Here is a 24,653-nt window from a genome sequence, read left to right as displayed (position 1 = left end):
CAAAACGGATGAGTCGGATACATATCAATGCATTTTAATTATTTGGTTATGTTCCCAAGGCAGATTGGAAGAATTTTAAGTTAGTATTCAGTGTGATGTTGGATGCATGAGGGGTTTGAGACTCTACTCAGGCAATACTGGAGTCTCTCTGTACGTTGTCGAACTCCAGAAACACGAGCTAGATTACATATGAATCTCTTACTGCTTACCCTAAACTATCACTGCTGCCCTAGTATAGGATCTCGAAACTTAAAGTGTTATTTCTCATTCACCCTCTGCCGTCTCCTTTTCTCCATGTCCATAATTCCGTGCTTAAAATTGAAAAAATCCGTGCTTAAAATTTAAAAAAGAGGTGCAGGTATTCAACGATGGGAGATTTGCACAAAGCATGCACTTGTCTTCCGTAGGTCACAGTGCAAACATTGCAACACTAGATGAAACTTTGTAGAATAAAAATAATAAAAAAGGTAGGCTAATGCTTCGTTGGTAGTATAGCTCAGTGTCAACGCGCTCATTTTGGAAACAAGACGACACAGAGCAAAACGGTTTGAATCTTCGGTATTAAGTGCGTTAGAAAATGAAACATTATAAATATAATTGAGCTACATAACAAGTGTTCAGCCGCGTATATTAGTTACAACTATTGGCTATGGTAAAGGGTGATTAGCATGCAGGGGTCCCAACAAATGACGCTAGGCCATGGTCACAAACAATATCAATATAATGAGATGATGACCAATTGCGCTACACCGTAGATTGTAAGCAGCTTTGATGATCCCTTGACAAAGCACATTGTTCTAATTCAAACAATATGCGTCACTTTTGATTGCCAATCTTCTTTACTCAATTGCCAATACGTGTTTCGACCTTAGCACTCAGGTCTTCTTCAGGGCTTTTTTATCATCATATGAACCCAATTGTTACAAAACTATACATACAATATAATACATACAAACATTTCTTTTTAAAATAACATTAGAATTCCATTGTATACATAACCATCAATTTTCGAATCGAAATCCATATTAAGGGATATAGCCATATGGAAATACAATGTGAGCCACATAAGGTAACCAAGAATAGTTAAGGGGAAAGGGAGAACAAAATATTTACAGAAACATAGGTTACTTTTCATGAGAGATGCACATCTTTATATAAGCAAACAGCACTGGTAAAACCAGTGCTCAAACTTATGACACCAAATCTCAGATGTCTCTGCCGCCCCCAATGTGGTCATGCCTTCACCACAGCACCCTTTGATTTAGAACCCTGTGCATTGTCAAGGGATTATCAAAGCTCCTTACAATCTAGGGTGTAGCGCAATGGGTCAATATCTCATTGTATAGCTTGTAATGTTGCCCATAGTGGGCAAAAAATGCCAAACACAGAAATTGATAATCTCCATCGCCTCGTTACATCTCCTCTCTTCATTTCTCTAACTACAACTCTCGCTCACATTTTCTCGCCCTTTATGGCGCTCTGATTTATCACAGTTCTTTTTGTCTTTTACCCCTCGCTTCAACACATTCCTTTTCATACTCTCTTGTGTACTCTTTGTTTCTGGAAGTGTGTCCTTTGGATGTCTTCATGCAATTTATTTCTAGGATGCTCGATCAGACTCTGCATCTCTTTGTCATCTGCTCTCTTTCACGGTATCTCTGGGTTTTTCTATAAGCTTTCTCTGTCTGTGAATTTCTTGTGAAGTGTTTCTAACAGAAGGTCTAACACAAGCTAGTTCTTTTTTTTCTCTTCAACTTTCATGCTTTTTACTCTTTGGTTTTCTTTTCTCCATTTTACTACATTGGCATAGGGATTAGCATGGGCATGGGCAGTCGATCAGTCAATGTTTCAGTAAATCACCAAACAACATCCACAAGCATTGTCTCCCTCCTCACATGTGATCTCACTCCTACCTGTTTTCCAATGCTAGAGTTTCAGCTATTAGGCAGCACTTTAAAGCCACCTAATAGCTGAAAATTAAAGTATTGTGCAGTGGTAATGTGGTATCCACCTCCTGTGAGGTCACAGCAGTTGAGTATGGATTCCATATTCCTCTGCCACAACATCACAATAGTTAGATGTGACATTCAGAAAAGGAATAGTTGCAAATGGCTTCACATAGAAGATATAGAAGTCATAGACAGCGTTTGCTTGATCCCCCTTTGTGCCAGATTTGGGAGTGCTGCTTAAAATCAGATTATATAGTGATATTTAATACAAGTCTGATCATTTTTACTTATTTATTTTATTGAGCATTTGTTAGGTGTTCAAACATCAGAATTGTGTTTCATAGCACCACATGGCTAAATGGGAAGAGAACAAGAGGAGAGTAAAAACATTGACAAAACAGTGAATACACAGTTGTGGTCCTACTAGACCTTGTGATATTTGGACGTGCAAGTGCAGTGAAAGAAATGCAGGAGAAAGGCTCGGTTAGGCAGACAGAGAATGGGCACGTGCTGGTTGGGGACCCAGGAGGGAAGTGCCAAGGGGAGCCAAGGAGGAAGCCTCAGACTAATTGCTAGTGCTGACGACTCCCAAGGGTGGGATAAAGAGTCACCAAGCTGGTGGGGAGGGCGGTGCTGGTAACAACTGGGTAGAAGTGCCTGGTATCCTGTGTGATTCATGAGAACCAGGCCACCAGTCTCAGAGGCAGTGGGTTGATTAGCAGGTACGGGAAAGAGGGAAGTGGTAGAGAAAAGCGGAGTTTTGAGCGGGAAGGCTATTCCAAAGGGAGGCACCAGTCGAGGAGCGAGACCTGCCCTCCACTCTTTGCTTGGAGAAGCATTTTACAATTAAAGAGTTGGAGTTAGAGGAGTGGAGGACTCTAGCAGGGGAGTATTTAGGGAGGGCAAGTTGAAGATGGCATGGTCCGAGGCCCCAGAAAGCCATGAGGATGATGGAGAGGGTCTTGAATTTGAACCTTGCAGCCACTGGGAGCTAGTGGAGGGATTTTAGGGTTGGAGCGGTCCCTGGGATTGAAGCCAAGGATAAGTCTTGCAGACCTATTCTGGATTAGCTGGAGAGGGCATAGGGAGGAAAGGGGGAGATTGAGAAAGAGGTGTTTTCAGTAGTCCAGCCTAGAGAGGATCAGAGCTCTGGAGAGATTGAGCTTCTGGGGGAAGTAGAGGAAAGGGAGACTGCCTCTGAGGAGGTGGAGCTGTAAGTGGGCTTTCTTGGTAGCGTCCATTATGTGAGAGGTGAAGGAGAGAGCAGAGTTGAAGATGACCCTGAGGTTTTTGGCCTCACAGGGTGGTGGGGGTAGAGGGCCCAGAAAGCGTGGCCAGAGGGTAGGAGTAAAGGAGAGTGCAGGTGTCCCAATCAGAGGATCTCTGTCATACTGGCATTAAGGCAGAGATCGTTAGCTGTACGCCATGCCTGAATGGCAAACAGACACTCAGGGATGAGAGAGGAGGATGAGCAGGTAGTAGAGGGAAGTTTGAAGGAAAGATGTGTGTCGTTAGCAGAGCACTGGAAAAGAGAATGGTAGGAGGATATCAGGTAACCCAGAGGGGCAAGATAGATATCGAAGAGCCACAGCAATAGGATAGAGCCCTGGGTTCACCACAGGTAGAAAGTGTGGTGGTGGAGGAGAAAGGGACCAGTTGCAACTGCAAAGGGCGTTTAGTGAGGAAAGAGGTCAGCCAATCCAGTGGCCGGTCAGTGATGCTGAGGGTATCACAGATTCGTTTTATAAGGATAGAATGGTTGACCATGTCAAAGGCAGATAAAAGGTCAAGGAGAATGAGAGCAGTGGGAGAGTTAGGGTCAAGATTTGTGAGTATAACTTCACAGGTGTTCAGGAGAGCAGATTCCGTGCCTCTGGATGCCCTGAATCCAGATTGATGGTCATGGAAGCAACCAACAATTCCAGTGTGGAGGTCAGTTGGGGGAGGACCAGCTTCTCCATGAGTTTACCCAGGAAGGGGGTAGTGGAGATAGGGCAATAGTTAGCCAGGTAGAATGGGTAAACAAATGACTTTTTTAAGAGAGGGTGCACAAGGGAGTGCTTGAGGGGTATAAGGCGAGAGAGGAGATGTCCTTAATGGTTCTAAAAGAGCAGGGGAGCACCTGTTTGGAGGAGACCTTCATAGAGCACACAACTTTAGAGATCTCATCCAGTGCTATGGCCAGGAGGGACGAAAGTGCATGGGGTAGAGGATGGGAAGCCAAGGGAGGCAGGGGAGCTGGTGCAGGATTGGCGATGGGGGTGGATTACAGTACAGGATATCCTGAGTTTTTGATCAAAATGTGAGGCCAAAGCGGTGCAGAGAGACTGGGAAGGAAGGAGAGAGGTGGAGACTGCAACTAGATTGGTGAGTTCCTAGCAGATTTTGAAAAGCTCGGCTGCATTGTTAGTGGCTCCTGAGATGCAGGTTTGGATGTGGGCCCGCTTCTTGGAGCAGATATAGAAATGAAATTGCCTTTGGAGCAGGTGCAGGCCAGTTTGTCAGATGGTAAGTCCAAGGTCTGCCACTTCCGTTTAGCAACTCTGCACCTGAGTTTCAGAGATGCTAGATCACAGTCATACCAGCAGTTGTTCTTGGAGGCAGGTTTTAGGCAGATCCTCACGACAGGGGCAAGGATGTCAAGGGTGTTCGAGATGTAGAGGTGCAGGGTATGAAGGATAGAGTCAGAGGGAGAATCAGAGGCGGGGGTGGGAGGGGCTATGAAGGTTGAAAGAAAAGAAGCGACTGACACTCGCTTTATCGGTCGGATGATGGCAAAGGTGTCTGGCAATGCTGGGGGTGGGTCGGAGAGAGGGTCAAGGAGTCCCAGGTGGGAGGAGAGGAGAGAGTGGTCAGACCAGGAGAGGGGTGGTGGTGACCAGAAATAAGGGCATCCAGAGTCTGTCCCGCTGAGTGGAATAGTGAGAGAGAGGGTGTCACAGAGGGTACAGAACTGTGAGGTGGATGATTCAAGGGTGTTGTGGTGGATAGTGAAGTCACCAAGGAGGAGGCGTTTTGGAAGAAGAGGTTGAGAGGCAGAAGGCAAGGTCGGCCCATTCAGAGAGGGCAAGAGAAATGGGGCCAGTGGGCATGTAGATGGTGGGCAGGGTGAGAGAGAGTAGGCGAGACCTCAAGCCTAAAGGAAAGGCATTCAAAAGAAGAGTAGGATTGAGAAGGTATGATGGAAGCAGGGACCCACTCAGGGGATATCAGGGCCACTCCACCTCCCGGCCTGTTGGGTCTGAGTTTGGAGAGGAATTTTTAGCCCTCATGAAGGAGAGTGTCAAGAGCAGGGACAGAGCTAGCATTAAACCACATCTCAGTAAGAGTGAGGATGTCAAGGTCAAAGTCTTTGAGAAGGAGACAGATATCAGAGAAATGTTTGACAGCAGAGCGAGCATTCAGAGGAGCTAAGTGAAGATGGTTACCACCTTTGAAGGTTTTCCGAGGAGGATACAGAGTTGTGGTACTCCCGCCGATGGTGGTGGATAGGTGAGAGGAGAGGAAGAAGGAGAAGTGGCAGGAGAAGGGAAGAAGTTTATGAGAGAGGGCTAGCACTGATCAAGAAATTTGAATTTTCAATAAAGCATTAAAATGCAGCACACAATGGAGAATGAACAGATTTAAAAAACACACCTAAATTTGAATTGTAAGAAAGGCACTAAAAAGCAGAAAAAAGTGATCAATGTGCGAGTTCAAAGCACAACAGGATACATATTTTACATGGCGCAGAAATTACGGTTTGAAGTTCAGCGGGAAGGGAGGCATGATTCAACCATGCAACCAAAGGCAGAGAGGGTCTAGGGGAGGGATGAAGTCCAGGAAATTTAGATCTGGAGTGCTTACCAGTGTGATGCAAAAGTAGAACTTGTTTTCATGGTCATCGAATGCTCGGGCCACTGCCAGTTTGTTCTTTGGGGAGCATGGCCTGGGGACAAGTTAATGGAGAGAGGCATGGAGAGGGTCTCTCTGCAGCTCCAGAGAGTGCCAGATAGGGAGACACTGGGCTTTCAGAAAATGGCATTGAGAAGGGGGGCCGGCTAAAACCTGCCGGCCCCCTGGATTGGCAATAAGAAGAAAACTTCAGCCTATCTGGAGGAGTGAGGTGGGACGCTGAGCACCGACAAAGGCAATCTGGCCTGAATAAATGGCGGCAGACCTCTTGGAGTGCACACGTGGCTGCCGACTTGCAAGGAGCCCAGATGGGCTTTCTTGATGAAAAAACTTGTCATGCTGCAACAGAGCATAACGGGGGCACTGGAGTTCACCAGGATCCCTAGTTGGCTAGTCAGTTAGTGATAAATAATATTTCCATTTTTCATTTTTATTTTTTGCACAAAATACAGGTGGCTGCACCAGAGTACCTAATGAGATGTTATTACCCCAGGTAATTTGTTGAGGACTCTGGAGACAGCAGCATCAGTAAAGTAGAAGAGGTGTTGCTGACAGCATCAACTGCAGTGTAATGTAGAAGACGATTGCCAGACAGTGAGACCCTGGGCCTTAGAAAAGCATTTTGTGAATGGTGGCGAGCTAAAGCCTGCTGTCTCACTAGGCTTGGATAAATGCTTACATTTTCTGTCTTTTGGAGAAAGGGAAAGACCTACTTAGAGCACTTCTGTTAGCCAAAATTCTGGGCCACAAGAGTAAGCAAAGGTTTAATTTAGAAGATGTACTGGCTCACATTGGTATTCTAGCAGCTTCTGGGAAATTTTAGTTTGAAAAAGAGGTTGTTTGCAAAGTTTGACAAACTACGGACAACCATCTTGATGTGTAAACTTAATTACTGTGATTGCCCTCTCAATAATTGTTTTTCAAATGTCCATTGGTTGACCACACGTCTTTTTGTGCTGTAGGATTTTCCTCATTTGTTATGTTTTATCTATCCTTCTATTTATTTGTTTGTGATTTTCTGTATATGTATGCATACATTGTTTTGATATGCATTCAATATACTTAGTGGGTCATTAAAAATACCACCTGTTTTAGCCTCTACCTTGATTATGACTGCTCACCCGATGCAATATTTCCAGCATACTTCATTTTTTTTTTAAACACTTGTGTTAAATAGTACATTGGATTTGGCAAAGACATCATAATTATGAATTTGTTCTGCCCGGAAAATCCATGGCAAGCCTCTACTCAAAAGATGGTGTTATTCACTGCTAGGTGAAAGCAAATATGGCCCAAGTATATTGCATCTTATCATCTGCATGGTAGAAAGCAACATACCAACATGTCAGGCATCAGTGAACTGCACCAGCAACCACAGTGAGTCATCATATGACTTGATGGAGGCTAGCATCTGAGGGTGGCACAGAGGAGAACGAGGAACAACAGGAGCAAAAGCGTCCGGGGTTCACACCATCACAGCGGGTAATCATAAGAAATCAATTCACCATTCCCTATCACCTTTGATGGCTGTAATAGAGGACAAAATACAAAGCTAAATCAATAGCAGGACAGTCGTACCACCTATCCAGAAGGTAGCATCTGCGGGGGTTGCAAAGGATTTACAAAAATAAAATTAAAAAAAAGAGCAACAACTCAATAACAACAACGCAATCCCATTCCAATAGCCACGCAAAGCCTAGAGGGGTGACATGAGATAGAGTTCAATGATTGGTGAGACGAATAGGAGTATGAGTAAGGACCAATCCCCTCCCATAAAAAAAAGAGAAAGTGAGAGGAAAAAAGCAAATGATATAAAAGACCAGTTTCGAAAAGCAGGCATGTATACACCTGTGTTATAATTATTATTTGCATCTCAGGGTCATTCCATCTCATGCTGGGGCAAATGTGGGATCAAAACGGTATTGAAGTCACAATCTTCACTCAGCAGAGAGCTTTTCTGCTGGGAATGCAATGTATCATGTTTTCTGAACACACAGACAACTGAAGAATGTAGAATGCCTAGGCCGTTTGTTTCCCAAAACTTCACATGCTGGGAAAATAGAAGCTCGCTCCACACTACAAGCAACACGGTGAAGTAAAACAGATGGCGTACTGGCCTCCGAGATGGTGGCCAGAACACTTATAGACTTGGTCCCACACACTAAGTCCAAAGCAGACCATGGTCAACCAGAGAAGCACGCGGATAACAGTCCTCACTCAATAGACCTCACATGTGCAGAATCACAGTCAAAAGCACACCCTGGGAAAGATAAGGACATATTATAAATGCAACCAGCCACAGTTGCTGCGGGTGTGTTGTTGGTAGAGGTTGTGGCTGGTGGTTGGAGAAGTTTAGGGTGTGGTAAAAGGATCACAGAGCAGTTGATGTTTCTTGCGGTGAGCGGGGAGGATGAGCCAGAAGGAGGTGGTAAAGTGTTGAAGAAGGTGCTACCAGGAGGTAGTGACACGAATTTGCAGAAGGTGGTATCATCAGGAGGAAGTGGTTATATCTGGAGGTAATAGTAATAAAAGGAAGAAGATGGTAAATCCAGGAGGAGGCGGTGAAAAGTTTGAGGAGGAAGCTGCTTGCAAAGAATTGGAAGGAGATGGTGAGAAGCAGAAAGAGGCGAGGCTAACCGGAGGAATGTGTGACCATAAAGAATAGGTGAAAACAACTGAAAGATTATGCTGTCAAAACCAACAAGAATATAAATGTACCAGTGGGCCAGGGTGGCCCAATTAAGGTGCTGACTAGAAAGGAGATATGAGATCCAGGCAAGGAGCTCAGAGTAGTGTGGGATGTAGAAGAAGAGATGACAAGGGGTGCAGGTCTGAAGGTGGAGAATGGGCCCGGAGAATAGAGAATGCTGGCAGGGACAGGGCAGGGACACATGCCTCCAACTCAAAAACCTACAGAAGATAGAACCAAAATCTGGTGGAGGCAAAAAAAAGGTATATCCCGAACGATTCCAAAAAGTCAAGTCAGTATTGGACATGTGGAGAATATTTATTGTGCGATTGCTAAAGGTTCAGGCACCAGGAAAGCCTGCATAGAGGTAGTGATGAACTGGCAACCAACCCAGGATCAGAGTGTGAGAGACTTTGTTTTGATATTTGAAAGACTTCTTTACTTGAACGTATGTTTTTAAAGGTTGTTGTACTGAAATGAATAACATAATGTAAATTATACTATTGGAATCCTGTCATCTGTGCATCCCACTTGCCCTTTCATGACAACCTTAAGAGATGTCTTGAAATTATTTGAAAGGTGGTGATGATGCTGGCTAATCTAAAAGGCTACAGTTTTTCTGCCTCATGTGTGGAAGTCACCCAAACATCACTTGGGTAAGAGCCACTAGAGAGGACCCGGAGACCCAGGGAAGTCAGGGACACATGGAAGACCAGGAGCTGGCTGTGAGGATCATTGATGCACTGTTGCAAAGTTAAAAGCTCTGACCACACTGGCTAATGGGTACTCAGTGCAGCGGTGATCTGTGAGAACCTCCCTTAATTGAAAGTGGTGCTGTCTTCCCTCCTACAGTACAATAGTGCTCCAGGGTGTTGGAGCTGAGGGCTGATGCATGGTGAGATGTGCTAGTGTCTGGAGAAAGGTAGCCATCTGTGATGGTGCTGAGCCACTCAGAAAGGAACATCCTCTGTTGCCTAATGCAGCATCTGTCGTACAGGCACCACAATGGGTTGAGAACATTTTGTGAGTGGTATAGCACTGATGAAGCTCTGTGTGAAATCCAAGAGGTGTCAGCACAATAGGTACAGTATGCAAGCCAAGCAATGAGATCCCAGGACCTGAGTTGTAGGTGCCATCACTGGGTAAGGTGTGGTTGCTAACCATTTTCCTTAACCCGCTGATGATTCTTCACTGAACCGTGGTGCATTGTCCATGGTGTTAGAGAAATAGGCCTGTCTGTAACTACTTGAGAGCCTTATCACACAACCTAAAGAGTTTAACAAGGAGTGGAAACTGTCCTCAGTGGTAATGCATGATACATTCATTAACAGGAATTTTGCAAAGGGGCAAGTACACAATTTCTTGTAAATTAACCCCCACCGGTGGATGAGCCTCTGCTGATTCTGCTTCCTTCACCAGCACTGCTCAAGGTAAGGTGTAATGCTGCTGGAAAGGTGCTATCTCCATCACTTCTTTCCTGGGCAAACTCCTGGAAAAGCTGGCCCTCTCCCAGCTTAAGCCCAACACTGATTCTGTTGGTTGTCTCCCTGACCATCAGTCAGAGCTGCCAGAAGCACAGACACTGCTCTCCTGAACATCTGTGAAGACCTGCTCACCAACCTTGCCTCTAATATCCCTTCTGTCCTCATCCTACTTCGATTTCTCCTCTGCCTTTGACACAGTCAACCATGCCATCCTGCTGAACCATCTCTGTGATAACCTGGGTGTCACTGATCAGGCCTGCAACAGCCTCTTTTTAAATATGTCTGCTTCTACTCTCCGCCCTATGTAACTCATCCAGAACAGGACTGCAAGACATGTCCTTGGCCTCAAGCCGTGGGATTTCATCTCTCCAGCCCTGAAATCAATTAATTGGCTCCCAGTGACTGCAAGGATTAAATTCAGGAGCCTTTGCATTGTCCACAAGGCTTTCTGGGGCCTGGGTCCACAATACCGTCAACCCTCCCTCCGTAAATACCTTCCTACCTGAGCGCTTCACTCCTCCACCTCCAACTCCCCCAGAGTCAGTTGCTTGGGTTCACTTGGGTCTGAATCTGTCACCCTACAGTCCCCTTACCTGCACTTACCACACACCCCATGTCTGTGCTTTACCTTGCACTTGCCAACTTGCTGGCTGCACTACTAGGTGTGTTGTTTTATCCCATGCTCAGCACTTTCCACTCCTCTGCCCTCACTTCCCCCTTACCTATCCCTTGCACTTGCATGTTCTCAATGTCACTGGGCCTAGTAAGATCGTTTTTTTGTCCTCCCTTGTTCCCCTCTCTTACCTCGTCATGCTCTGAAACACTTGTGTAAGTGTGCGATACAAATAAAATATCATATCATATCATATAATTATTAGAAGTGCTTATTTGCAAGTACAGGTAGCATCATGCCTCCTGCAAATTAAGCATTACAGGCACTTGCTTGAATGTCCTCCTGGGGTCTGTCTCTTCACTGATGTGCCATCTAGCCATGTGTTTTTCATCGGCAAAACATCCTTTATTGCATTGAGGTTGGGGAAAGAAACTCTACAGCAACCATCGTTCTGAGATGGATATCAACATCCAGCCACAATTGGACAGAGAAGGGTACACTGAGTTTCAGGCTCTGGCCCAAACCTCTGGAGAAGTGCCTCATGTGCCTAACAGAGGCATCCAGCAGGTGATCCAGGAATTGAGTGAAACACTGGAGCATAGCATTAATGAAGTAGTGTTGAGGTCCTCTTAATTAGACATAACCTGCCAAATATCTTGGAACACTCACATTGATGGAAAATAACTTTCCTCTCATGAAAAGGCCACTCAAGGGACTCCAAGATTGCGACCATGCATAGCAAAGAGGACAGGACCTGACTAGGGTGGAAAATGTCAAAGGATGTTCTTGATGCAACAACATTTGTGTGGTGGGCCTGCCAGTGTCAGCAGAGAGAATCTGCCTGCCTCAACTCTCCGCCCTCTGCAACTCATCCAGAATAGGACTGCGAGACTTGTCCTTGGCCTGAAGCCCAGGGACCGTATCTCTCTGGGACTGAAATCTCTGCACTGGCTCCCAGTGGCTGCGAGGATTAAGTTCAAAACCCTCTGCATTGTCCACAAGGCCTTCTGGGGCCTGGGGCCGAAATACCTTCAACTCTCTCTTCCTAAATATCTTCCTTTTCGAGCTCTTCGCTCATCCGCCTCCAACTCCCTCAGAGTCAGCCACTTCTCCAAGCAAGGAGTTGGGGGTAGATCTCTCTCCTCGGCCGGGACCTCCCTCTGGAACAGCCTTCCTGCCTCCCTGAAACTTGAGGAGAACCATCTCCGAATCCGGAACCACCTCAAAACCTTTGCTTCTGCTTTCTCTCCCCATCTCCCCTGCTAAATTCCTGATTGAAACTGCATTGAATCTGCACTGGGCCACTCTCACTGTTCTCGGTCCCTGCTGGCCCAGCCACTTGCCCCCTGCTCTGCCTCCTTGGCAACCCCTGCACTGCGGGACTGTCTCTGTATCCCTCCAGCCCCCCTCCCAGCACTTGTCTGCACTTACCTTGCACTTGCCACCAGCTGGCCCCTATTATTTATCTTGTTATTCTACTACCCCTGTACTGCACTTTACCCCTCTCCCTTTCCCCTTGCACTTTCCCTTCACCTCTTCCCATGCACTTGCGTGATCTGAATGACACCTGGCCTAGTAAGATCGCTGTCTGTCTTCCCCCCCTCCCTGCCTCATCGCGCCTTGACACACTTGTGTATAGGCACGTTATAAATGCCATATCATATCATGTGACACATTGCTTGGAAAGAACTTTCCTGAAGAAATTAAAGGCTCCCTATACCCTGCTATTTTTAGAGTAGGCGGGGTGGTCAGAGCTCCGGTGCTTCCTCCTCCTTCGTATGCACTTCTCTTTGTCACTGATCACCAGCTTACTCATCTGCATAAACATAGCAGATACCATCTTGCAGTACTCCAGACAGTTTGGCTTAAACCATTCTACCTCCAGCCCTCTAATAACCTTGACAGATTACACTTAACTTGTTAAATAGAGTAGAAATTCAGTCCAGGAGGTGCAGACCAAATATATTGTGCTGTTTGCTGACTAACTCAAAGTCAGACTGTATGGTGTAACACATCTAACATACCTCTTCAAGACACCTACTCATAAAATGGACTGGCTTGAATGTCTGCACACTGACCCACCACATAGAGTTTGAGCCCATAAGGAGGTGCAAAAAGCAGGGTGTGAACAGCAGACCAAAGAGGAAGCACATCCTGCTTGCTAAGCTGGAGCTCTGATGGTGGTTTATAACATCTGTATTCGGATTAGAGTTTTATACAATGTAAACCTAGCTTGGAAGCAGCAGATCCCTGTACATGTCGTTGAGCGCAACATATGAAGGAAGAAGGGAGGGTTTACAAGATGTGACATGGGATGTTCCGAACACGGGTGTGGGATGTGATGTGCGAATGCAAGGAGCCCATGTGGCATTTAGGAATTGACTGAAGAATAAGTTCTCATGTTCATTCCTGAACTGCACGAGAGTTGGTGTGGTGTGGATTGGTGGTATTCCAGTACTCCGGTACATAGAAAAAGAGGGCCTGATTACTTCTAGTTTCATGGCATGGGACTTTTTCAATCGCCAAAAGAGGAATCTGCAATCATGATTTGCAGACACAAACACCAGAGTGCTTTAACAGTGGTAAATGTTTCTGAGTGTATACTGATGTTTTTAAATTTGATGCAGGATTCTGCTCTAGATGGTATGGACTGACCTATGAAACCCTAAAGACATCTGTTGGGCCCATAAATGGAGGGGATTGCTATCACACAGTAGATCTTTCATAAGAGAGGTGTTGTGTGGGCTATGACATGGAGAAGCCATGGCTGTGATGGGGCTCTTGCTCTGGCTGCCATGTACATGGTTACAGTTAGTTATCTTTATTCATATTCTCCTAAATGACCGGATAACATTGGGGCGAAATTACCAAGGCGGCGGGCCAACCCTGTCAGTAACGGTCCACCACCCAAGTTAGGGGCCAGAGGTGCCGCCTCAGGCGTTATCACCATTAGCGGGTGCAAATGGTGTATTGCTTTTCCTTTCATTTTAAAGCAACGTATCATTTCTGTGAGTCCTGGTACCACATCGTTCACAGAGTCCAATTTCGATGTTGATGACTGTGACGTCATCAACATTGAAAACAGACTCCGGGAACCACAGCATGTCTCTGGGCTGTGCAGGAAAGGTACATTTTTAAAAAGAAAATCACACTCTTATCACCCGCGAAGTTAACTGCATGGATGCTAAGAGGGGAGGGCTAGGGTGGGGAAAGGAAGGAGCGGGAAATGGAAGGGGCATTGGCCAGCAGCAACCAGGTTGCTTGGAATGCGTATTTGTACCATACTTTACAGCCCGCGTTCTGAGCATCCTCATTGGCCAGTGCCCACTTCTGCTAACGGGAAGTGTTCAGTCCACAACATTGTAGGGGACGGTGATTGATTGATGGGGCCTTTTTAAGCAGATGCTCAGTTGACGCTGATAACGCTAAACAATGTGCAAGATCTAGATACACAGATTTGTGGTGGTACACAGATGGGGAACCCAATGGTTAGGCTTGGTCAGCGTGTGGTGAAATTGGAGACCCTTGAAATTATCACACTCTGTCAGTACATGTCTGAACATATAATAACGTTTCAATATGACATGGCTTAGCAGTTGAACGCTTTTTACTAAAAGGTGTAGGTTTAAAGTATATTCCTGTAAACATAAAATTGATATATTGTTTCTCCAGGGAACCAACCTGCCCAGCTCACTCCTCCAAGAAATATTAGTTAAGTGGGACAGATTTTTTGATCTCTGTACTCTATACATTCCAATGCAATATCGATATGGATTACACAAGGAACAACTTTTAAACTAAGTATGGTGTATCATGACAATGTGGGCAGGTTTGTGGTGTGATGCATGCCTCTTTAACCTGCATGAAATTAAGACAGACAACAAGGGTGTTGTCCCACTCATGATGTTGGTCTGTGTAACATAGAGAACAGTGAACCTGAATGTAGGGCAGGGACTTTAGCTGTGTCACAGCTCAATCCATGTCAGATTCACGCCCTCACCAAACAATGCTCAGCAGCATCCCTATCATTGGTAGCTGTGTTGAGACAGTTCTAGCTGGTGCATGTATGACACCTGCAACACCAGGCACAGAGGGTCGATGCACATTATTTCCACCCGCATAATCTCAGCCACAAAGACGCCCTGAGCACAGAGAACAAACACGCTTTTCACATCAGTCATTATTTGGGCAGAATACTCTGAGATTCTGTGCCCTTTATTAGTGAGTTTTGCAGGAGCCACTTGAGGTATAGAGTCTCAACATGGCAACTCCAAGTGGAGTCAATTTGGGATGTCACAAACCGCAATGTTCAGCAATTCCATTCAATCTTGCTTTGTAGGCAATGAATGATCACTGCTGGAGCATTGTGTAATGTGGGAGGCATTTAAATTACTAATACAAGCATTATCTATTTCGAAGTCCTGTAAGGTTAGGACATGTATGCACAGAGAAAAGGGGAAAAAGAAAATAAGAACAAATTACTGGAAAGGAACAGCTGAGTGCATCTGAATGAAACATGGTGCTGCCTATTGTTAGGGATGAATGCTCGGATGACTCGTCCACATTAGGAAACATGGCTGCTCATTTTCCAATGCAAACATACATGTAGATGGATACAACGCTTGGACATTGTTAGTGTGGCTTATATGCCAAGACAATACATACCAAATGGTAATGCAGATATAATAGATCAGGGGACTCTGCGTTGACACAAAGGTGACCATACATGGGCTTTTCTCAGAGATAACAATCAACGGTACACATGGGTTCCACCACATACTAGCTCCCAGATTTGGGGCTGTTTGGGTCTTATCGATTTAGCTAAGCTAGTTCACTAACAAAGGGAAGAGTTTGAAGCCCAGATAACTGAAGCCAAAATTAGAATCACCATATGCTTGTTTGACACAGGTAGAAAACTGTGAAATCGATGCCCTACCCAGAAAGTTCTGTTACGCATATGCTGATGAACTCTCATGGTACATTCTTTGCACATTTGAACACTCAAAGGAGGCAGGCATGCTCCTACAATCCATGTGACCACTTACCCAAGTAAATATCCCTAACACTGGGTAACATTGTGGCAACTATGTTTCAAGAGTCACACAGTGTATTGATCCACACCTTACCAGACAGGTGTTATACCCCATATGAATATGCCCTCACAAATGTCCCTAGGCTGTATGCATTAACCTCCTTGAATGCTGAAAAGGCATTCAGCACAATCAATCATGACTGGATGTTGGCTACTTTAAGCACATATGCGGTGGGGGAAGAGCGGCTGTGAAGAATACAGCTGCTATGCCAGAGTGAAACTAGGAAATGCAATATCAAACAGTCAGGAGCATCTTTTGTGTGCTGGCTTGCGAACCCCTGACAGGAGAGCTGTGAGATGATTTTCAGAAAGTTAGCAAGGAAGTTAGAAATGTAAGATAGGTTGTTGTTTCTTTATATGCAGAGATCATTTTGTGTACTGTAGGGACCTGGCTTCTAATTTGTATCATGGGCCATAGATATCTGAGAAATACAAAGTGCTTTTCCGGCTCTGTGTTAATAGACAATTATCCTGTTTATTTCTGCTTTCTTACTCTTCTACTGGTTGCAAGTCTCACCAAACTCATTAATCTGATATGTGGAAAGGTACACATATCTTGGCATTGACTTACAACATGACTTGAGCTAGACTCGTTCCAAAAATATGTTACAGTCCATTGAGTAGTTCAAACACTAGTAGTTCAGCATGTTACTTGTCTACACTACATTTGTCAATGGTGGGACGTAAAACACTATAAATATGGTGATATTCCCTAGCATATGTTATGCTTTCATGGCCATACAATATAAAATACTACTGCTGTTTGTTAAACACTGGATGAGGTGGTCAGGATAAGCTCTTGGTTGGCAAAGGAAGGAATACGAGAGGACTGCAACTCCCTGCTTATGAATTATATTATCTGGCAGCTCAGGCTCATGAGGTGCCCAAATGCCTTGCAGATGGCAGTATACTGAAATGATATGGTCACATATGGGCAATGGCCCAAAGTTCAAGACCTTCTCAGGAAGGGGCCACCAACTGAGAAGTGGCCAGTTTTAATTGCATGCACACTTGACACATGACACAGACTACAGGTCAAAGTGGGACTAACAAATCCAAACTACTAGATTATACCCATATGTTTAGGCCCAGTGGTGGGGGGTGGGAGGTGTGGGTTGGCACGCATGGCCTCTTTGAGACCAATTACATGTTGTGGGCAAATATGTGAGGACTTGTTCGAGGATGACTGACTGGCGCTATGCCTACAGCTCCACAAATGAATAGAAATCCCAAGGGTACTTTCCTCATATAGAGCAGCCTGTACATTCAGACTCCACTTGGCACGCTATGGTGGCACTTTGGTAACCTGTGTGAGTGCAGTAAACCAATAGCTATCCTGTACAAAGTGTTACTGGACCCCGCCCACCCACATGTGATGAATCAAAATCTGCAGGACATGTGACATGGAACTTGGGATACCATTGGAAGCTGATCGATTGGTTAGGACACACATTTATGTCTAAAATATCTCTATGAATACCTGGTTCCAACGGATACATCACAATTTACTGCAGAGTAATATATAGAGCCCTTTCTTTTCATTGATGAAAAACTACTGGTCTGGCATGCCTAACAGTATCAAAAAACAGTGGTAAGAATATATGACTGGAGCTAGACTTATGTTTCCTGGTATTATACACTAGATGATAAGCTGAAAGATAGAGATTATGTTAATTGATTTGGCATTAATACTATCCAAACACTGCATAGGATATCATGGACTGACCCAAAGGGCCCCAAAGTTGTAATATGTATCATAGAGTGTGGCAAGTGGGTCACAAGACATGACAAGTTTGGCTGTGAAAATAAATTGGCTCAGTGCTTTTATTTTTTTAACATTTTTTTTATTGTTTATATAGGTTAATAAACAAACGTTAACACATTCTTAAGTGAAAGTAGTTTGGAAAGAAAATAAGGTTTTCACATACTTAATTCTTATACTGCAAAACACATTTTTTTTACAGCAGAGAATACACATTTTCTAAGAATAGAAAAATTACTTCCACATGTTTAAAAATACCAAAATTATATAAAAATGATATCCAGCAACAAAATAGAACACATTTACATATCCTTAGTAAAATACCAATACAGATCAATTCATCAATTCATCTGGCAGTAGTCCATTTGTAATGATAATTAAAAAAAAACATTTCATTAGACTTCTGTCGAATCCTGAATTCAATGTTCAGTGCATAGCATATGAGATATACTCACAATTTAGGAACATAGGTTTTTACTTAGTTCCTCCAGTAGTCTCACGTCACTTTCAAATTTACGTAGTTGCTTATTTACACATTTCCATACATGTGTTATAGCAATGATCCTACTACAGCTATTTCCAGACAAGCAGTTTAACCAGAAATATTCATGGGTTATATCATCCAGATCTTTTAAACATTTTATAGTAATGAGCATAGATGGGTTTCATCATTGGGCAATTTGTAAGTACATGTCTTGCTGTATCTGTTTCTAGCTTATTACAGCAAAGTCTGCAAGATCTTTCATGAGCTGGTATTCCAGTCCATGCCCCTTTGACTCCTAAGACATCAAGAAGGTTTAAACGGATGTTCATAAACATCCTCTACGTTATCAAGGATGGAAGGAGCTTTAGATATTCATGTGGCTCTTTGCAGTTTAAATGCACCCTGGAAAAGTGGCTTAAAAATGTCATACTAGCAACTTTTTCGTGGCTATTTACCCAGTCTAGCTTCTCAGCCGCATTTTTCAAGGATTTCAACATTGTACCTTCACCATATTCCCACCTCGGTGTCCAAGATAACTTCCTGAAGAAAACCTCATTCATTGTTTTAAATTTGGTCATTGCCGTATTGGTGCTAGTCTCCAATGGTGAACGAAGAATGGTAAGAAAGGAGTCTGGTGGAGAGAACATAATGTTAAAGTAGAGCTTTGCTGTATTCAGGTTAATCAGGGTAGAGAGGGAAATAAGACCCATCATTAGCCTCATTGCCTCAATAGGAGTGTAGCTGCTTAGCCCCATTATTTTGCACCATACCAGCCCTTCAATTTTGTCCGCCCACTTAGACCAGTCACAGTATGAAGCCTCAAGACCATAAAGAAAAGCAGACACTAATTTCTGTCTATAGATGGTTCGAATTCCACACAGACTATATCCCGCAGTTTTGTTGGAGAATGCAAGTACTGCTCCTAGAGTAGAGAGAACCTTAGCCCGCTTGTTCTCCTGTACATTGACATTCACCCCACTCTTTTCAGACACTACCTCATCGCCCAGATATTTATAAGCATTAACTCTTTTGATGAGCCCAATATTACAGGGAATAGGCATCCTATTACTTCACCCAGCCCCAATGGCCATAAACTGGGTTTTAGTAATATTAATTTTGTGACCATTCTGATCCACGTAGCAGCAGACAGCCCTGGCACTATTGCAGATCCCAATATATGTCTTATCAAAAATAACAATGTCGTCTGCATAGCAGATCCAGCCCAATTTGGTGTTTGCAATCCTTGGAAAAGCCTTCATTTTTTCAATGAAAATCTTGCAGAGGTCTGCCATGAATAGATTGAAGAATATTGGTACCAATGCACAGCCTTGTGGAACAACCCGCTTAATAGATATTAAATCAGACATTAGTCCCATATTGTTCAATCTTACTCTCGTGGTATTATTCTCATACATTAATCTGCAAAGCTGGTGAGTGCAGGGAGCTGGTGAGTGCCAGGAGTGGATGAATGCGGGGAGCGGGTGACTGCGCACGGTGGGTGAATGCGAAGTACAGGCGCAGACAGGGTGTATGCGAAGGGCAGACATGAGTGCATGCGTGGGGCAGTCAGGAGCGTGCGGGGCAAACTGGAATGCATGAATGCGTCGAGCAGACCGGAATATGTAGCACTGACGGGGACGCATGGAATGAATTAAAGTCCAGAGAATGGACTGGAGCGCATAGAACTGCGCAACGTACATAGTACAGTCTGGAATGCAGAGAACGTATGAATGAGCATGTAACCCATCATATCACACCCCACGCTTACCCTCTTCTTTACACCACCACTCAAATAGAACACAGAGATACTATGACACCATTCGGTATAACCGTTCTCATACCAACACCTCCCGCTCACTCCTCATCACTCTAAGTAAACACTGCTGGTTACATACCCCCCAGCCAGGCGTTCTCCTCAGGCCTAACGCAACCACAGTCGGTCTGGATAAATCTTGCCAGAACGTACACATACCGCTGATCTCAACCACCACACCTACCACTAAGAAGCAGCTATTTAACCAAAACCGCACCAGTTGCACACATACCCGGTGCGCACACACGCCTTTGACTCTCCCAACTCTCTATGCTGACCTGAACTTCGGTTCCCAAGGGAGTTCAACCTACCAGTGCCTTCAGACCATACCAATGGTATATAAGGCGCTATACAAGTGCAAAATAACATAACATAACATAAAATATGTATAATAAGTGAGCCAGCATACCCCCCAGTTTCTCCCATAGTCAGCTTCTTATAACCATATCAAAGGCTGAGGTGGAATCAACATATACTATATAAAGAGGTAATTCGGATTTAATATGAGCCTGCTCCACTAATGTATTTACCAGTAAAATATTGTCAACCGTAGAATAGCCCTTGCAGAACCCAGTTTGGGCCTTATCATTGATGTTACTATTTGCTATCCATAGATTTATTTCACAAAGAACTAATGTATAAAATATGGTACTGGGCACATCCGTAAGTGCAAGTAATCGATAGTTTGCAGGCATATTACGGTTTCCACTCTTAAAGATAGGGATTGTAATAGATGTATTCCAGGATTTAGGTAGGACACCAGTATCAAGTAATTTACGAAAGATAATAAGCAAAGTATCAGCCCAGATGTCAGGATTCTGCTTGATGATAATATTGCATAGACCATGCGGTCCAAGGGCTTGAGATGTTTTTAATTTCTTGATTATGTCAATAACATCATCGAGTTTCAGCAGAAAAATGTTAATAGGTTTTTTTTCCAGCCCGGAAGAATCGCCCTTAAATTTCTCCTCATGATGTTGAACCCAGGTTTTGCTGTCTATACAGCAGGCTAAATCTTGGTTATTTTTCCCAGAAAGTGTTCTAAAGTGTGTCCAAAGTTGTTTCGTGTCACCTGTCAAGAGAATGTTAACCATAGCTTGCCAGCAAATGTTATCAGTGGAGACTCTATATCTGGATAGCCAGTTTCTGTATTTATTCCTTATTTTCTGTTTTTCAAGGGCATAGCATGCCGGCTGGGAATTAGCATACCCAATAGCTTTGATCACTTTACGCATCTTTTTCTTTTCCTGCATTAATCATTTTATCATAGGGGGCAGCATAAGAGGTTTTGCAAGGATGAGGGAGCTGTTTACATCCCATAGGCATCATAGCATGCATACAGGTTGCAATCCAATCAACAACCTCATCTGCTGTCATCTTAGTCACATCCTTAAGCAGCAAGCATATACACCAACTGTTAGCTTTTTTAAGGTTCCGGTCAGACCAACCCAATCTATTTCCATTGCCCAGTACCTCTACTTCCCCAACCTTGTCAACCAGATTCGTTGCAGAGGACTTCACCATCAGCATACAAGATAGTATAGAATTATCACTAAAAGAGGTCGGTTAAACTGTAAAATGTGACATTTGTTCAAAGAGTGAGGCATTAAGAAGAATATAATCATTGGTAGAATTTTGTTGTCCATTAGACCATGTTGTTTCTATCCAAGCTTTCCACTATTACCACCATTTGCCATATACAGATCAACATCAGCAATACAAGTCTGCCACCTCTCAGATATAAGGTTGGGATCTCTGACTTTCTCATGTTCATCCACATTAAAGCAATCATATACATTGTTGGCATTCAGGTCCCCGCCTAATATAACATTAGTCTCATCATCATCATCATGGTTTTCGGCAAGGCACAGGAAAATGTTGAGTTGTATATCCAATGTATGGTTGTCCCCAGGGGGATCATATATATTTATCAAAGTTATTTTTCTCCCCCCATCTATTTGAATCTCAACCATTAATATATAGGGACAGCTAGGTCCGAAGGAGGATATACTATTGCACACCAGTATTGCCAAGCCACCAAATGGCCCGGCCGAAGTGCCCTTTCTTGCCTTCCTGAAATACGTGGTATAGCCATCAAAGACTGGCTTGAATAAAAACCATGTCTCTTGTAGAAACATTATTTCAGAATCCCTCAATAGATGGTAAGATCCATTACTACTAAGAAGATGGCTATAACCACGAGTGTTCCAAGAGGATATTACTAATTTAGTTCATCCTTGGTTAGTTAAGGTTGACAAGAAGGAGCACAGCCATTCCCAATGTGATTTGGTAACTGCATCCATATTAACAGCATTTTTCACCTTGGGAGCCTGCCCTGATTCCACATTATGATATTCTTGAAATTGAATCTGCTTCTTAAAGGCAGGGGCAGCATCAACTTGATAGCCATAATTTCTTTAGGTCAGATTTCGCAATCCTAATGAGGGAGAGCACTGCCTCAGAGTTGCAGTGCACTTTGGTCGAAGTCATTGAAAGAGGCTCCACAAACTTGAAATCACTACTTTTCACTAATCTCGGTGAAAGTTGAGAGTAGAGGATCTCAAGTAGTAGACTTTGGTTTATGAGCTTCTTTAATCTTTTCCATCCTGCAGAGATGGTGAAAGGTTTTTGGGCAGTTGCACATTTGTTCCATTAGGTTTATCTCCTCCTAGCTTTTCAATTAATGGAGGGCGTCCAGGAGGACTGCTTCTAGCATTCACAGATTCAGGATTAGAAGCTTCTAAGGAGACTATGCTAATATCATTGGTGGAATCCATCTCTTCCGATTCCAAATCACTTAGGCTAGATTCCGAGCTGGTCTTCTCGAGTTTCTTACCATTAAGGTTTGTTGCACCAGCCAGGCAGGAAGTGAGGTTTCCAGATTTAGGTGTTCATTTTTTCGCTTTCCTGGCCAACCTCTTTGTCGCTATTTTGGTCAGATTATGCTTAGGGGGCTTTAGAGTGGGTGGGGGGGGGGCTTGTGTTAACTCAACCACCTCAGGCGCCAAAGATTTACTATTAAGAGCCATATTCTCTTTTTTTCCTGTGTATTTCTCTTTTGGATAGTTGGCAGATTCCATTTTCATCAGATTCATCGCCCTCCACTATCACAACCAGCGTTGATTCCAGATTAAGCTTCACTGGGATTGCACCACCTTGTATATCCGACATCCTCATGGCTGATGGGGGCAGATGGTTATCTAGACTGACAATGCCACCTTTACCCATCACCACACGGTTTAGGATATTCGTATTCTTTTCCGCTATACATAATATATTGTGGCACAATTTCAGTAGAATTTTAAGCGCAAAGCTAGTGGTAATATTATGTGCTTCAATAGCCTTAACCTTTTTGCTTAAAGCTGCAATTTGCTGAGGTTCCATCAACCAACAGCACAGGCTGTTCTTTAGTACCAGTACTAGCCTCTAGAGACCTGTCCGTCAGAGCACTTAGTCGAGGGGTACAGGAGAGTCTATCAGGATTAGAAGGAAGGGGGGTAGAGAAGGAAGGGATGGAAGGTGGGTGGGAGGAGGAGCATGTTCAACAATTGCATCAGGGTCATCAGTTTCCCCCAAACCACCCTCTACATCCGCCTGTGCATCGGTCATAAGTTTATTGCGTCCAAATTTGCAATCTGACCCTCAAGACTGTAACACAGTTTCAGCAGTGAGTTATTATTGTCAAAATCGGCAAAAATTGAAAGCGCTTCTGCTAATGCCCCCGCCACAGATGAAGGTTCCTCGTGGATGTCTACCACCGTAGCTTGGCCTTGGAAAAAATCTGTGATCTTATTTTTCTTTGGTGCAGCAGTCTGTGTACTTACATCACCAGTATTTCTTGAAGCACCATTATTGCCATTTCTCTTTCCAGCTTTAAGTTTACTGCATAGCTTCATGATTATTAACACAGTAGAGCACTGTTATAATGGCAGAAATGTGGATATAACAGTGGTAATCACCTCTTTTACTTATACAGGTAGCGACTAAAGAGATGACACATACACTAATTACAAGTAGTAAGGGTTCAGCGCCAGCGGCTCAAAGAGTAGATCTCCACAGTCACCGCTCACAGGCGCAAAGAAGGAAAACTGTCAGGGAGTAGCAAGTAGCAGTAGTTCAGAATCAGCGGCTCAAAGAGCTAAGCTCCGCAGTCACCGCTCATGGACGCAAGGAGAAAGGAAGGTGGCAGGCAGTAGCAGGTAATAGTAGTTGTGCTTCAGCAGCTCACAGAGCGAAGCTCCACAAACGCCCCAAATAGGCGCCGCCTACAGTTTAGAATATAATTCAGCCGTTACCGGTGAGTCACATCCGAGGCTTTACGCACACGTTCCGCTTCACACTTCCAATCAAGTCCAGCAAATTTGCATGAACGTCAGCTGGCAGAGAAAGCACAGCTAGTCCCAGAGCACAAAGTTAGGGGCCTCGAGTCAATAATTCTTATTGTAATGGGCACTAACCAGCAGGAACTTCTTTGCCACAATGCTTATTAGCAATTAAAGTCTTACCATCCGACAGCATAGAGTTGTCCTCGGCTCACCGATAACCTAACACACTGCCACACACCGCACTACGGTCCGCGCGGTCACAGTGATTATATGTGTTAGGCTCCTCCTCTGAATAACAATGAAGGTGGAAGAAAGACAAAGTGTCCTTGCAGAGCCTTTTCTGCACTGCTCCCAGGAATATACTGTTCACCAGTAACACATAACACACTGCCACACACCGCACTGCGCTCCGCGCGGTCACGGTGATTATATGTGTTAGGCTCCTCCTTTGAATAACAATGAAGGTGGAAGAAATACACAGAGTCCTTGCAGAGTCCTTTCTGCAATGCTCCCAGGAATAGCACTGTTCACCAGTAACACCTAACACA

The sequence above is a fragment of the Ambystoma mexicanum genome, chromosome 8, assembly GCF_040938575.1.
Source record: "Ambystoma mexicanum isolate Mex_15411 chromosome 8, UKY_AmexF1_1, whole genome shotgun sequence".
Lineage (NCBI taxonomy): Eukaryota > Metazoa > Chordata > Amphibia > Caudata > Ambystomatidae > Ambystoma > Ambystoma mexicanum.
Note: the sequence above shows the minus strand (reverse complement) of the source record.